Below are 10,187 nucleotides of genomic sequence, written 5' to 3' on the forward strand. Positions count from 1 at the left end.
GGTCACCTCCCTGACCAAAGCCCTTCTCCCCTGATTGCTCAGATTGGACGGGCGGCCAGCTCTAGGAAGAGCCTTGGTGGTTCCAAACCTCGTCCATTTTCGAATGATGGAGGCCACTGTGTTATTGGGGACCTTCAATGCTGCAGACATTTTTTGGTACCCATCCCCAGATCTGTGCCTCGAAACAATGGAGAAAAACCAGAGAAAAACCTAAGCCTGTAATAATGTTAAAGTCACTGGCTTGCTGCTACATAGCTCATCCCTCTTTGGAGAAAGACCTCCAGTACATACTGTTGTAGAAGGTATGCCAGAAGAGGATGTGTGGGCTATATTGTAGCTGTGGGAATCTGCCTTTGAGCCAACTGCCAAGGACACATACAGTACATAGGCCTTAGACCAACAGACACAACAACAACACGCTGTATTGTTGGCATGAAAGCAGTTTGAAATTTGTAGTATTGCATGTTGCTTCACCCATGGAACCATTTACAGATATCCTTCACATGATCCACAGCTCATTTGTGAAAAGGGTAAAAGAGCTTGCATCCGAAACATTTGAATTCAAAATACACAAAGGAGTAACACTGACTCATAACGCATTTATAGACTAACTAATTATTAACCGATATGGTGAGAGAGCACTGAGACAAAGACAACAAGGAATTATAGACCTTTTGTACTGAGGGCACTGCCCGTGAGACAGATTTCACACAAGCACGCGCGCACACACTAACCATAAGGATCACACCCCAGTGCACTGCTGACAGACTACACTTAGATGAACCACTGGGCTAGTTAATGGCCGTATCAGATGTCCTGTCAGGTAAAAAGGCTTTTAAACACAAGAGTCTGACTGACTGACAGGGAGAACCTGAGCTTCAAAGGGTTTCCAGCCATTTGCTGCACACACTACGGACTGTATTCTGTCAATGGAAACGTATCACTGTGTGTTGAGTGACATGTGCCTCCACAATACCCAAAAGCCTTTATATTGACCAGCTTTGTAAATTCAAGGACAAAGCTTTCCTTTTACTATTTTGTGAGAAATCACTACTTGGCAATGAATGTTTGTATCTCTTCTTTAGAAATGTAGCTCCATCCATTTTTTGGGGACCTGTACTTTCATGTTTAGATAGATGCATCTTGAAAATGTCATAAATTCCACTCTTTTGATTGAACCCCTTGTTTCCCCATGGTTGCATCCAAAATGGCACCCTCTTCCCTACATAGTGCACTACTTGTCACGGTCGTCGAATGAAGAGGACCAAAGTGAGCGTACATGTTCCTTTTATTTAGAAATGACGCTGACAAAAACAATAAACAATACAAAACAACCGTGAATTAAGGGCTATGTGCCACAAACAAAGTTAACTTCCCACAACGAAAGGAGGGAAAATATGGTTCCCAATCAGAGACGATAGACAACGATAGACAACGATAGACAACGATAGACAGCTGTCCCTGATTGAGAACCATACCCGGCCAAAACATAGAAATACAAAATCATAGAAAACAAAAAACATAGAATGCCCACCCCAAATCACACCCTGACCAAACCAAATAGAGACATAAAAAGGCTCTCTAAGGTCAGGGCGTGACAGTACCCCCCCCCCCCCCCCCCCCCAAAGGTGCGGACTCCGGCCGCAAAACCTGAACCTATAGGGGAGGGTCTGGGTGGGCATCTATCCGCGGTGGCGGCTCAGGTGTGGGACGCAGACCCCGCTCCACCACTGGCTCACCCCACTTTGGTGGCACCTCTGGTGCGGGGACCCTCGTTGCGGGCCCTGGACTGGGGACCATCGCTGGAGGCTCCGGACTGGAGAACGTCGCTGGAGGCTCCGGACTGGAGGCCGTCGCTGGAGGCTCCGGACTGTAGACCGTCGCTGGAGGCTCCGGACAGGTGACCGTCGCTGGAGGCTCCGGACCGGGGACCGTCGCTGGAGGCTTCGCGCCATGACTCCTCACTGGAGGCTTCTTGCCATGGATCATCACTGGAGGCTTCGTGCCATGGATCATCACTGGAGGCTTCGTGCCATGGATCATCACTGAAGTGGAGAGACACACAGAAGGCCTGGCTCTGGGAGCAGGCACAGGACTCACCAGGCTGGGGAGACATACAGGAGGCTTAGTTCTGGGCGCAGGCACAGAACTCGCCAGGCTGGAGAGACATACAGGAGGCTTTGTCCTTGGCAGAGGCACCGGATACACTGGGCCGTGGAGGCGCACTGGAGGTCTCGAGCTTAGAGCTGGCACAACCCGTTCTGGCTGGATGCTCACCCTAGCCCGCAGATGCGGGGAGCTGGGATGTAGCGCACCGGGCCGTGAACGCGCACTGGAGACACCGTGCGCTCCACCGCACAACACGGTGCCTGACCAGCACGACGCTCGCCACGGTAAGCACGGGGAGTTGGCTCAGGTCTCCAACCTGACTCAGCCAAACTCCCCGCTGCCTCTCGGGCTTCCTCGCTAGCCGTGTACGTGTCGCCAACTCCATTCTCCGGTATCCCTCCTCGCACTGCTCAATTGAATCCCAGGCAGGCTCTGGCACTCTCCCTGGGTCGACCGACCACCTCTCTACATCCTCGCAGGTTGTCTCATACTCCTGGCCACGCTGCTTGGTCCTTTTGCGGTGGGAAGTTCTGTCACGGCCGTCGAATGAAGAGGACCAAAGCGCAGCGTAGTGAGCGTACGTATTCCTTTTATTTAGAAATGACGCCGACAAAAACAATAAACAATACAAAACAACCGTGAAGCTTAAGGGCTATGTACCACAAATAAAGTTAACTTCCCACAACGAAAAGAGGGCAAAGGGCTACCTAAGTATGGTTCCCAATCAGAGACAACGATAGACAGCTGTCCCTGATTGAGAACCATACCCGGCCAAAACATAGAAATACAAAATCATAGGGGAAAAAAACATAGAATCCCCACCCCAAATCACACCCTGACCAAACCAAATAGAGACATAAAAAGTCTCTCTAAGGTCAGGGCGTGACACTACTTCTGACCAGAGCCTGTTAAAAGTAGTGCATTATAGGGAAGAGGGTACCATTTTGGACGCACCCACTATTTCCAAGGCTGGGTAACCCAAAGGGTTTGATTTTTCCAGCAACATATTGTAGCTGTCTTGGGAAAACCACTCTACTCAAGTGTAGACTGTATAACATATTTATTTACAGCTCAATACACATTTAATTTTCTATTTCTCACCCAAAATTAAATCCAAACCTATACTATTCTCCTGTGTTGACAATGTCCAGGAAATTCCAAAGATATTGAGTCTTAGCCTTTTGGGTATTGTGTTGTTGTGTTGCTACCGATATTTGCGAAAGTGTTCATAATTGTTTGCCCGTAGTTGATTATGTTCTAATGAATCGCTACTGCAAATGCTAAAGTGATTCAAACATTAAGGCTCATTTGTAAAACCAGCAGTGTCCAATCTCTCTATTGATATCTGTTTCTATTTGCATGCCGTAAGACACACTGTGAATGCATCACAGTGTATAATTGCAATGCACTCATACAAACGTTAATGGAGATGATTCCTACTCACACAGTCAGCGTCAAAGAGTCACCGGCGGAATTACATTTCACAGAAGTGAGTCCTGTAACACTGCCTACCCGCTGAGCTGCCTTTGTTTAGGCATCACGGTTGTTGTTTTTCGCTTTCAGATGTCCATTTCCCATGGTAACTCCCTATCCCACAGAACAGAGATGTTGAAAAGAGCACTAAAAAAGAGAGATGTGAGGAGAATGTGAATTAGTAGAGAGCTCTGTGTATAAGAGTGGGCAAGATGGAGGGTTATAGTGTTCGATATAAGCCCACCTTTAGTTTCAGGGGTGCTAGGAATTGAGGTTATGTGGTTTTCGTAACAAGGAGTATGGAGTGGTTTCAGTAATCAAAGCAATAAAATGGAAGGAAAAACTGTTTGTTCTTTAAAAGAAGTTGGACAACAAAGACAACATATCTCTAAAATAGCATGGAGATATACAGTGCTCAAAAAAATAAAGGGAACACTTAAACAACGCAATGTAACTCCAAGTCAATCACACTTCTGTGAAATCAAACTGTCCACTTAGGAAGCAACACTGATTGACAATAAATTTCACATGCTGTTGTGCAAATGGAATAGACAAAAGGTGGAAATTATAGGCAATTAGCAAGACACCCCCAATAAAGGAGTGGTTCTGCAGGTGGTGACCACAGACCACTTTTCCTATGTTTCCTGGCTGATGTTTTGGTCACTTTTGAATGCTGGCGGTGCTTTCACTCTAGTGGTAGCATGAGACGGAGTCTACAACCCACACAAGTGGCTCAGATAGTGCAGCTCATCCAGGATGGCACATCAATGCGAGCTGTGGCAAGAAGGTTTGCTGTGTCTGTCAGCGTAGTGTCCAGAGCATGGAGGCGCTACCAGGAGACAGGCCAGTACATCAGGAGACGTGGAGGAGGCCGTAGGAGGGCAACAACCCAGCAGCAGGACCGCTACCTCGGCCTTTGATGAGATCCTCAGACCCCTTGTGAGACCATATGCTGACACATGCACATTTGTGGCCTGCTGGAGGTCATTTTGCAGGGCTCTGGCAGTGCTCCTCCTTGCACAAAGGCGGAGGTAGCGGTCCTGCTGCTGGGTTGTTGCCCTCCTACGGCCTCCTCCACGTCTCCTGATGTACTGGCCTGTCTCCTGGTAGCGCCTCACATTTTCTTTTCTCATATTTGAGCCCCGTGGGAATGGAACTCACAACCCTACTGTAGCATTGCAAGCACCATTCTCTACCAACTGAACCACACGGTGCCACAACATCCCCAGCATACAAATTAATATGAAATAGAGCAATATTCCATACAGTACTTGCAATCTTTGACGAATCTAGCAGTAATCCAGCCTGCTGGTAATTTTGTAAAAATAGTCATAATCTTGCTTGGAGTGTCAAAATGCAAATGAGACGTCTGTTTCCTCCGTGCAAAACATTTTATTGGAACCTTCCTTATTCAGTGTGCTGTAAATAGACTAAATATGATATGATTGGGTTTAACTCCTTTGTGTGTGATGAATTCAATTGTTTCCGATGTAAGGCCTTCTCACACATGAAACGTGAAATCATGTGAAGTAAATCAACAATGGTAAAACGGTTAGACTCATTCAGTGTGCTGCTGTAACATTCTCAAGCACAAACATTTGAAGGAGTTCTTCATAATGGAAAAATTAAGCCGACATTAGGCTCATGCAGTGTAGAGGCTCTAGTTTTGCTATTAGTTAGTTAGCTTGTTGCCTACAGTAAATGAGTCATTTGGCTTGGCAGCTGTTCTAAAGCGCTGTACTGCTTTCTACCTTGTCTCTTTTTGCATTTATTCTGCTTTATATTCCCTCCCTGATCCAGCTGGTCTCTGTTGTGTAGTGTTTTATTCTGAATTGTTGTATTGTGTTTTGTAGTGTAGTGTTGTGTTGGTAGTGTTGTGTTGTGTAGTGTTGTGTTGGTAGTGTTGTGTAGTGTTGTGATGGTAGTGTTGTGTTGTGTAGTGTTGCATTTATTCTGCTTTATATTCCCTCCCTGTTCCAGCTGGTCTCTGTTGTGTTGTGTTGTGTAGTGTACTGTTGTGTATTGTTGTGTTGTGTTTTGTAATGTAGTGTTTTGTTCTGTATTGTTGTGTTGTGTTTTGTAGTGTTTTGTAGTGTAGTGTTGTGTTGGTAGTGTTGTGTAGTGTTGTGTTGTGTTGTGTAGTGTTGGTAGTGTTGTTGTGTAGTGTTGTGTTGTGTTGTGTAGTGTTGGTAGTGTTGGTGTATAGTATTATGTTGTGTAGTGTTTTGTTGTGTATTGTAGTGTAGTGTAGTGTTGTGTTGGTAGTGTGGTGTTGTGTTGTGTAGTGTTGTGTGTGAAGTGTTTTGTAGTGTAGTGTTGTGTTGGTAGTGTTTTGTAGTGTAGCTTGTGTTGTGTAATGTAGTGTTGTGTAGTGTTGTGTTGGTAGTGTAGTGTTGGTAGTGTTTTGTTGTGTAGTGTTGTGTTGTGTAGTGTTGTGTTGGTAGTGTTGTGTTGGGAGTGTAGTGTTGGTAGTGTTTTGTTGTGTAGTGTTGTGTTGTGTTGTGTAGTGTTGTGTTGGTAGTGTTGTGTTGGTAGTGTTGTGTTGTGTAGTGTAGTGTTGTGTAGTGTTGTGTAGTGTTGTGTTGGTTGTGTTTTGTTGTGGAGTTGTGTAGTGTTGTGCAGTGTTGTGCGGTGTAGTGTAGTGTTTTGTAGTGTAGTGTTGTATTGTGTCGAGTAGGGATGTGTTTTGTTATGATGTGTTGGTTAGTGATATGTTGTGTTGTGATATGTTGTGATGTGTAGAATTGTGTTGTGATGTGTTGTGTTGGTTGTGTTGTGTAGAGTAGTGTAGTGTTGTGTCTTTTTCCCCTCACAAAGAAGAATGTGCTTAGCCAGTTAGCTGAGAAAGTATCTGTTTCGATGAGAGAGCGTAGAGAGTTTAAGAGATCAAGGTGTTTCCAGCTCCTCTCCTTGGTGTGTGAGAAACAATAAAGAGTAAATCCTGGGTTTGGAGAGCGAAGGTCTGTATGTTCTCACTGACCATACTGCAAATTAGCTGCTTTACTTCAACAGGGGAGGTGATTCTGATGTGACCTGACAGGAGACAGTCAGGGCAGAGAACCACTAAATGTATGGAGAGAAATAGACTGTCTACAATTTGTAGACTAACTGGACGTGGCCTTTTACAGGCTCAATAAATTCATCGGGCCACAATTCAGCGAACACAAGGAAAGGAAATAAAGCTGGAGGAATGTAGTACAGTCATTTATGATGCTGCTTTCCCATTCAGAGAAGGCGGTGTGAGATTAGGTATCTGAGCAGCTGGTACTTAGCCAGAGCAGTGGGTCCAGTCGCTTTACAGCAACGAGCCCTGACAAACTTCCCCCTCAATCTCTACAGAAGGCTCACTCTAAATGAGGCTTTGTTTAAAAATGTACTCACTCTCATATACTTACCTATCTAGTAGGGTAAACGGTTTACAGTGAAGTTTAATAGCTAATGGTTACACACTATGTCTTACTGTGGATCTTACTGTGGATCAAATAGATACCCTGTCATTTTGGACCTGGGTAGTCAAGATGACTGATTTAAAAAGTCCTCAAACCGAATCACAACAACAGTTACTGAACGTTTTATAATCCATGAAATATCTCTTTCTCCCAAAGGTTATAACCTTCACCTGCAGTGTCAACAGAGTGAGATAGAGGTTGAAGTGGTTGTTGCACAGCTGCATGGGCCTTCAGCTCCCATCAAGGGCATCTTGACTGGCTGCATCACCGCTTGGTATGGCAACTGCTCGGCATCCGTCTACAAGACGCTATAGAGGGTAGTGTTTACGGCCCAGTATATCACTTGAGGCCAAACTCACCGCCATCCAGGCCTCTATACAAGGCAGTGTCAGACGAAGGCCCCAAAGAATTGTCTGTAACCAAGCGCCAAGTCTGTGACCAAAAGGCACCTGAACAGCTTCTACCCGTAAGCCATTAGACTGCTGAAGAGCTTCTACCCCCAAGCCCTAAGACTGCTGTACAGCTTCTACCCCCAAGACATAAGACTGCTAAACAGCTTCTACCCCCAAGCCATAAGACTGCTGTACAGCTTCTACCCCCAAGCCATAAGACTGCTAAACAGCTTCTACCCCCATTAGACTGCTAAACAGCTTCTACCCCCAAGCCATAAGACTGCTAAACAGCTTCTACCCCCAAGCCATCAGACTGCTAAACAGCTTCTACCCCCAAGCCATTAGACTGCTAAACAGCTTCTACCCCCAAGCCATCAGACTGCTAAACAGCTTCTACCCCCAAGCCATCAGACTGCTAAACAGCTTCTACCCCCAAGCCATAAGACTGCTAAACAGCTTCTACCCCCAAGCCATCAGACTGCTAAACAGCTTCTACCCCCAAGCCATAAGACTGCTAAACAGCTTCTACCCCCAAGCCATAAGACTGCTAAACAGCTTCTACCCCCAAGCCATCAGACTGCTAAACAGCTTCTACCCCCAAGCCATCAGACTGCTAAACAGCTTCTACCCCCAAGCCATCAGACTGCTAAACAGCTTCTACCCCCAAGCCATCAGACTGTTGAACAGTTCATCAAATGCTATTTACATTGACCCTCTATTGTTTTATTTTTTTCTCTTTATTGTTTTGCACTGACTCCCATGCACTAGACTCTACGCACACATTTACACATACTACACTGACACACACACACACACACACACACACACACACACACACACACACACACACACACACACACACACACACACACACACACACACACACACACACACACACACACACACACACACACACACACGCTCTCACACACACACGCTCCCACACACACGCTCTCACACACACACGCTCTCACACATAGACAAAGTTTCACACTTCACATACGCTGATGCTACTTTGTTTATTAATTATCCTGATTGCCTAGTTACATTTACCACTATCTACGTGTACATACCGTATTAACTCAATGACCTCAACTACCTGGTAGCCCTGCACATTAACTCTGTACTGGTACTCCTTGAACATAGCCTCGTTATTGTTTTTATTGTGTTACTATTTTATTTTATATTCAGCAAATATTTGTCATATTTTATAACTCAGCACTGTTGGGACTGGGCTCGGAAGTAAGCAATTCATTGTAAAGTCTACACCTGTTGTATTCGGGCACAAGTGACCAATAAAATGTCATTTGATTTGCATGGCACTGCAGCCATAGAGATCCTGTAATGTATCTACTGTATGTGACTGTAGGAATAGAGATCCTGTAATGTACCTACTGTATATGACTGTAGCCATAGAGATCCTGTAATGTATCTACTGTATATGACTGTAGCCATAGAGATCCTGTAATGTATCTACTGTATGTGACTGTAGGAATAGAGATCCTATAATGTACCTACTGTATATGACTGTAGCCAAAGAGATCCTGTAATGTACCTACTGTATATGACTGTAGCCATAGAGATCCTGTAATGTATCTATTGTATATGACTGTAGCCATAGAGATCCTGTAATATACCTACTGTATATGACTGCAGCCATAGAGATCCTGTAATGTATCTACTGTATGTGACTGTAGGAATAGAGATCCTGTAATGGACCTACTGTATATGACTGTAGCCATAGAGATCCTGTAATGTACCTACTGTATGTGACTGTAGGAATAGAGATCCTGTAATGGGCCTACTGTATATGACTGTAGCCATAGAGATCCTGTAATATACCTACTGTATATGACTGTAGCCATAGATATCCTGTAATGTACCTACTGTATATGACTGTAGCCATAGAGATCCTATAATATACCTACTGTATATGACTGTAGCCATAGAGATCCTGTAATGTACCTACTGTATATGACTGTAGCCATAGTGATCCTGTAAGGTACCTACTGTATATGACTGTAGCCATAGAGATCCTGTAATGTACCTACTGTATATGACTGTAGCCATAGAGTTCCTATAATATACCTACTGTATATGACTGTAGCCATAGAGATCCTGTAATGTACCTACTGTATATGACTGTATCCATAGAGATCCTATAATATACCTACTGTATATGACTGTAGCCATAGAGATCCTGTAATATACCTACTGTATATGACTGTAGCCATAGAGATCCTGTAATGTACCTACTGTATATGACTGTAGCCATAGAGATCCTATAATGTACCTACTGTATATGACTGTAGCCATATAGATCCTATAATGTACCTACTGTATATGACTGTAGCCATAGAGATCCTGTAATATACCTACTGTATATGACTGTAGCCATAGAGATCCTGTAATGTACCTACTGTATATGACTGTAGCCATAGAGATCCTATAATATACCTACTGTATATGACTGTAGCCATAGAGATCCTGTAATGTACCTACTGTATATGACTGTAGCCATAGAGATCCTGTAATATACCTACTGTATATGACTGTAGCCATAGAGATCCTGTAATATACCTATTGTATATGACTGTAGCCATAGAGATCCTATAATGTACCTACTGTATATGACTGTAGCCATGGTGATCCTGTAAGGTACCTACTGTATATGACTGTAGCCATAGAGATCCTATAATATACCTACTGTATATGACTGTAGCCATAGAGATCCTGTAATGTACCTACTGTATATGACTGTAGC

The sequence above is a fragment of the Salvelinus alpinus genome, chromosome 1 (genome assembly GCF_045679555.1).
Source record: "Salvelinus alpinus chromosome 1, SLU_Salpinus.1, whole genome shotgun sequence".
Classification (NCBI taxonomy): Eukaryota; Metazoa; Chordata; class Actinopteri; order Salmoniformes; family Salmonidae; genus Salvelinus; species Salvelinus alpinus.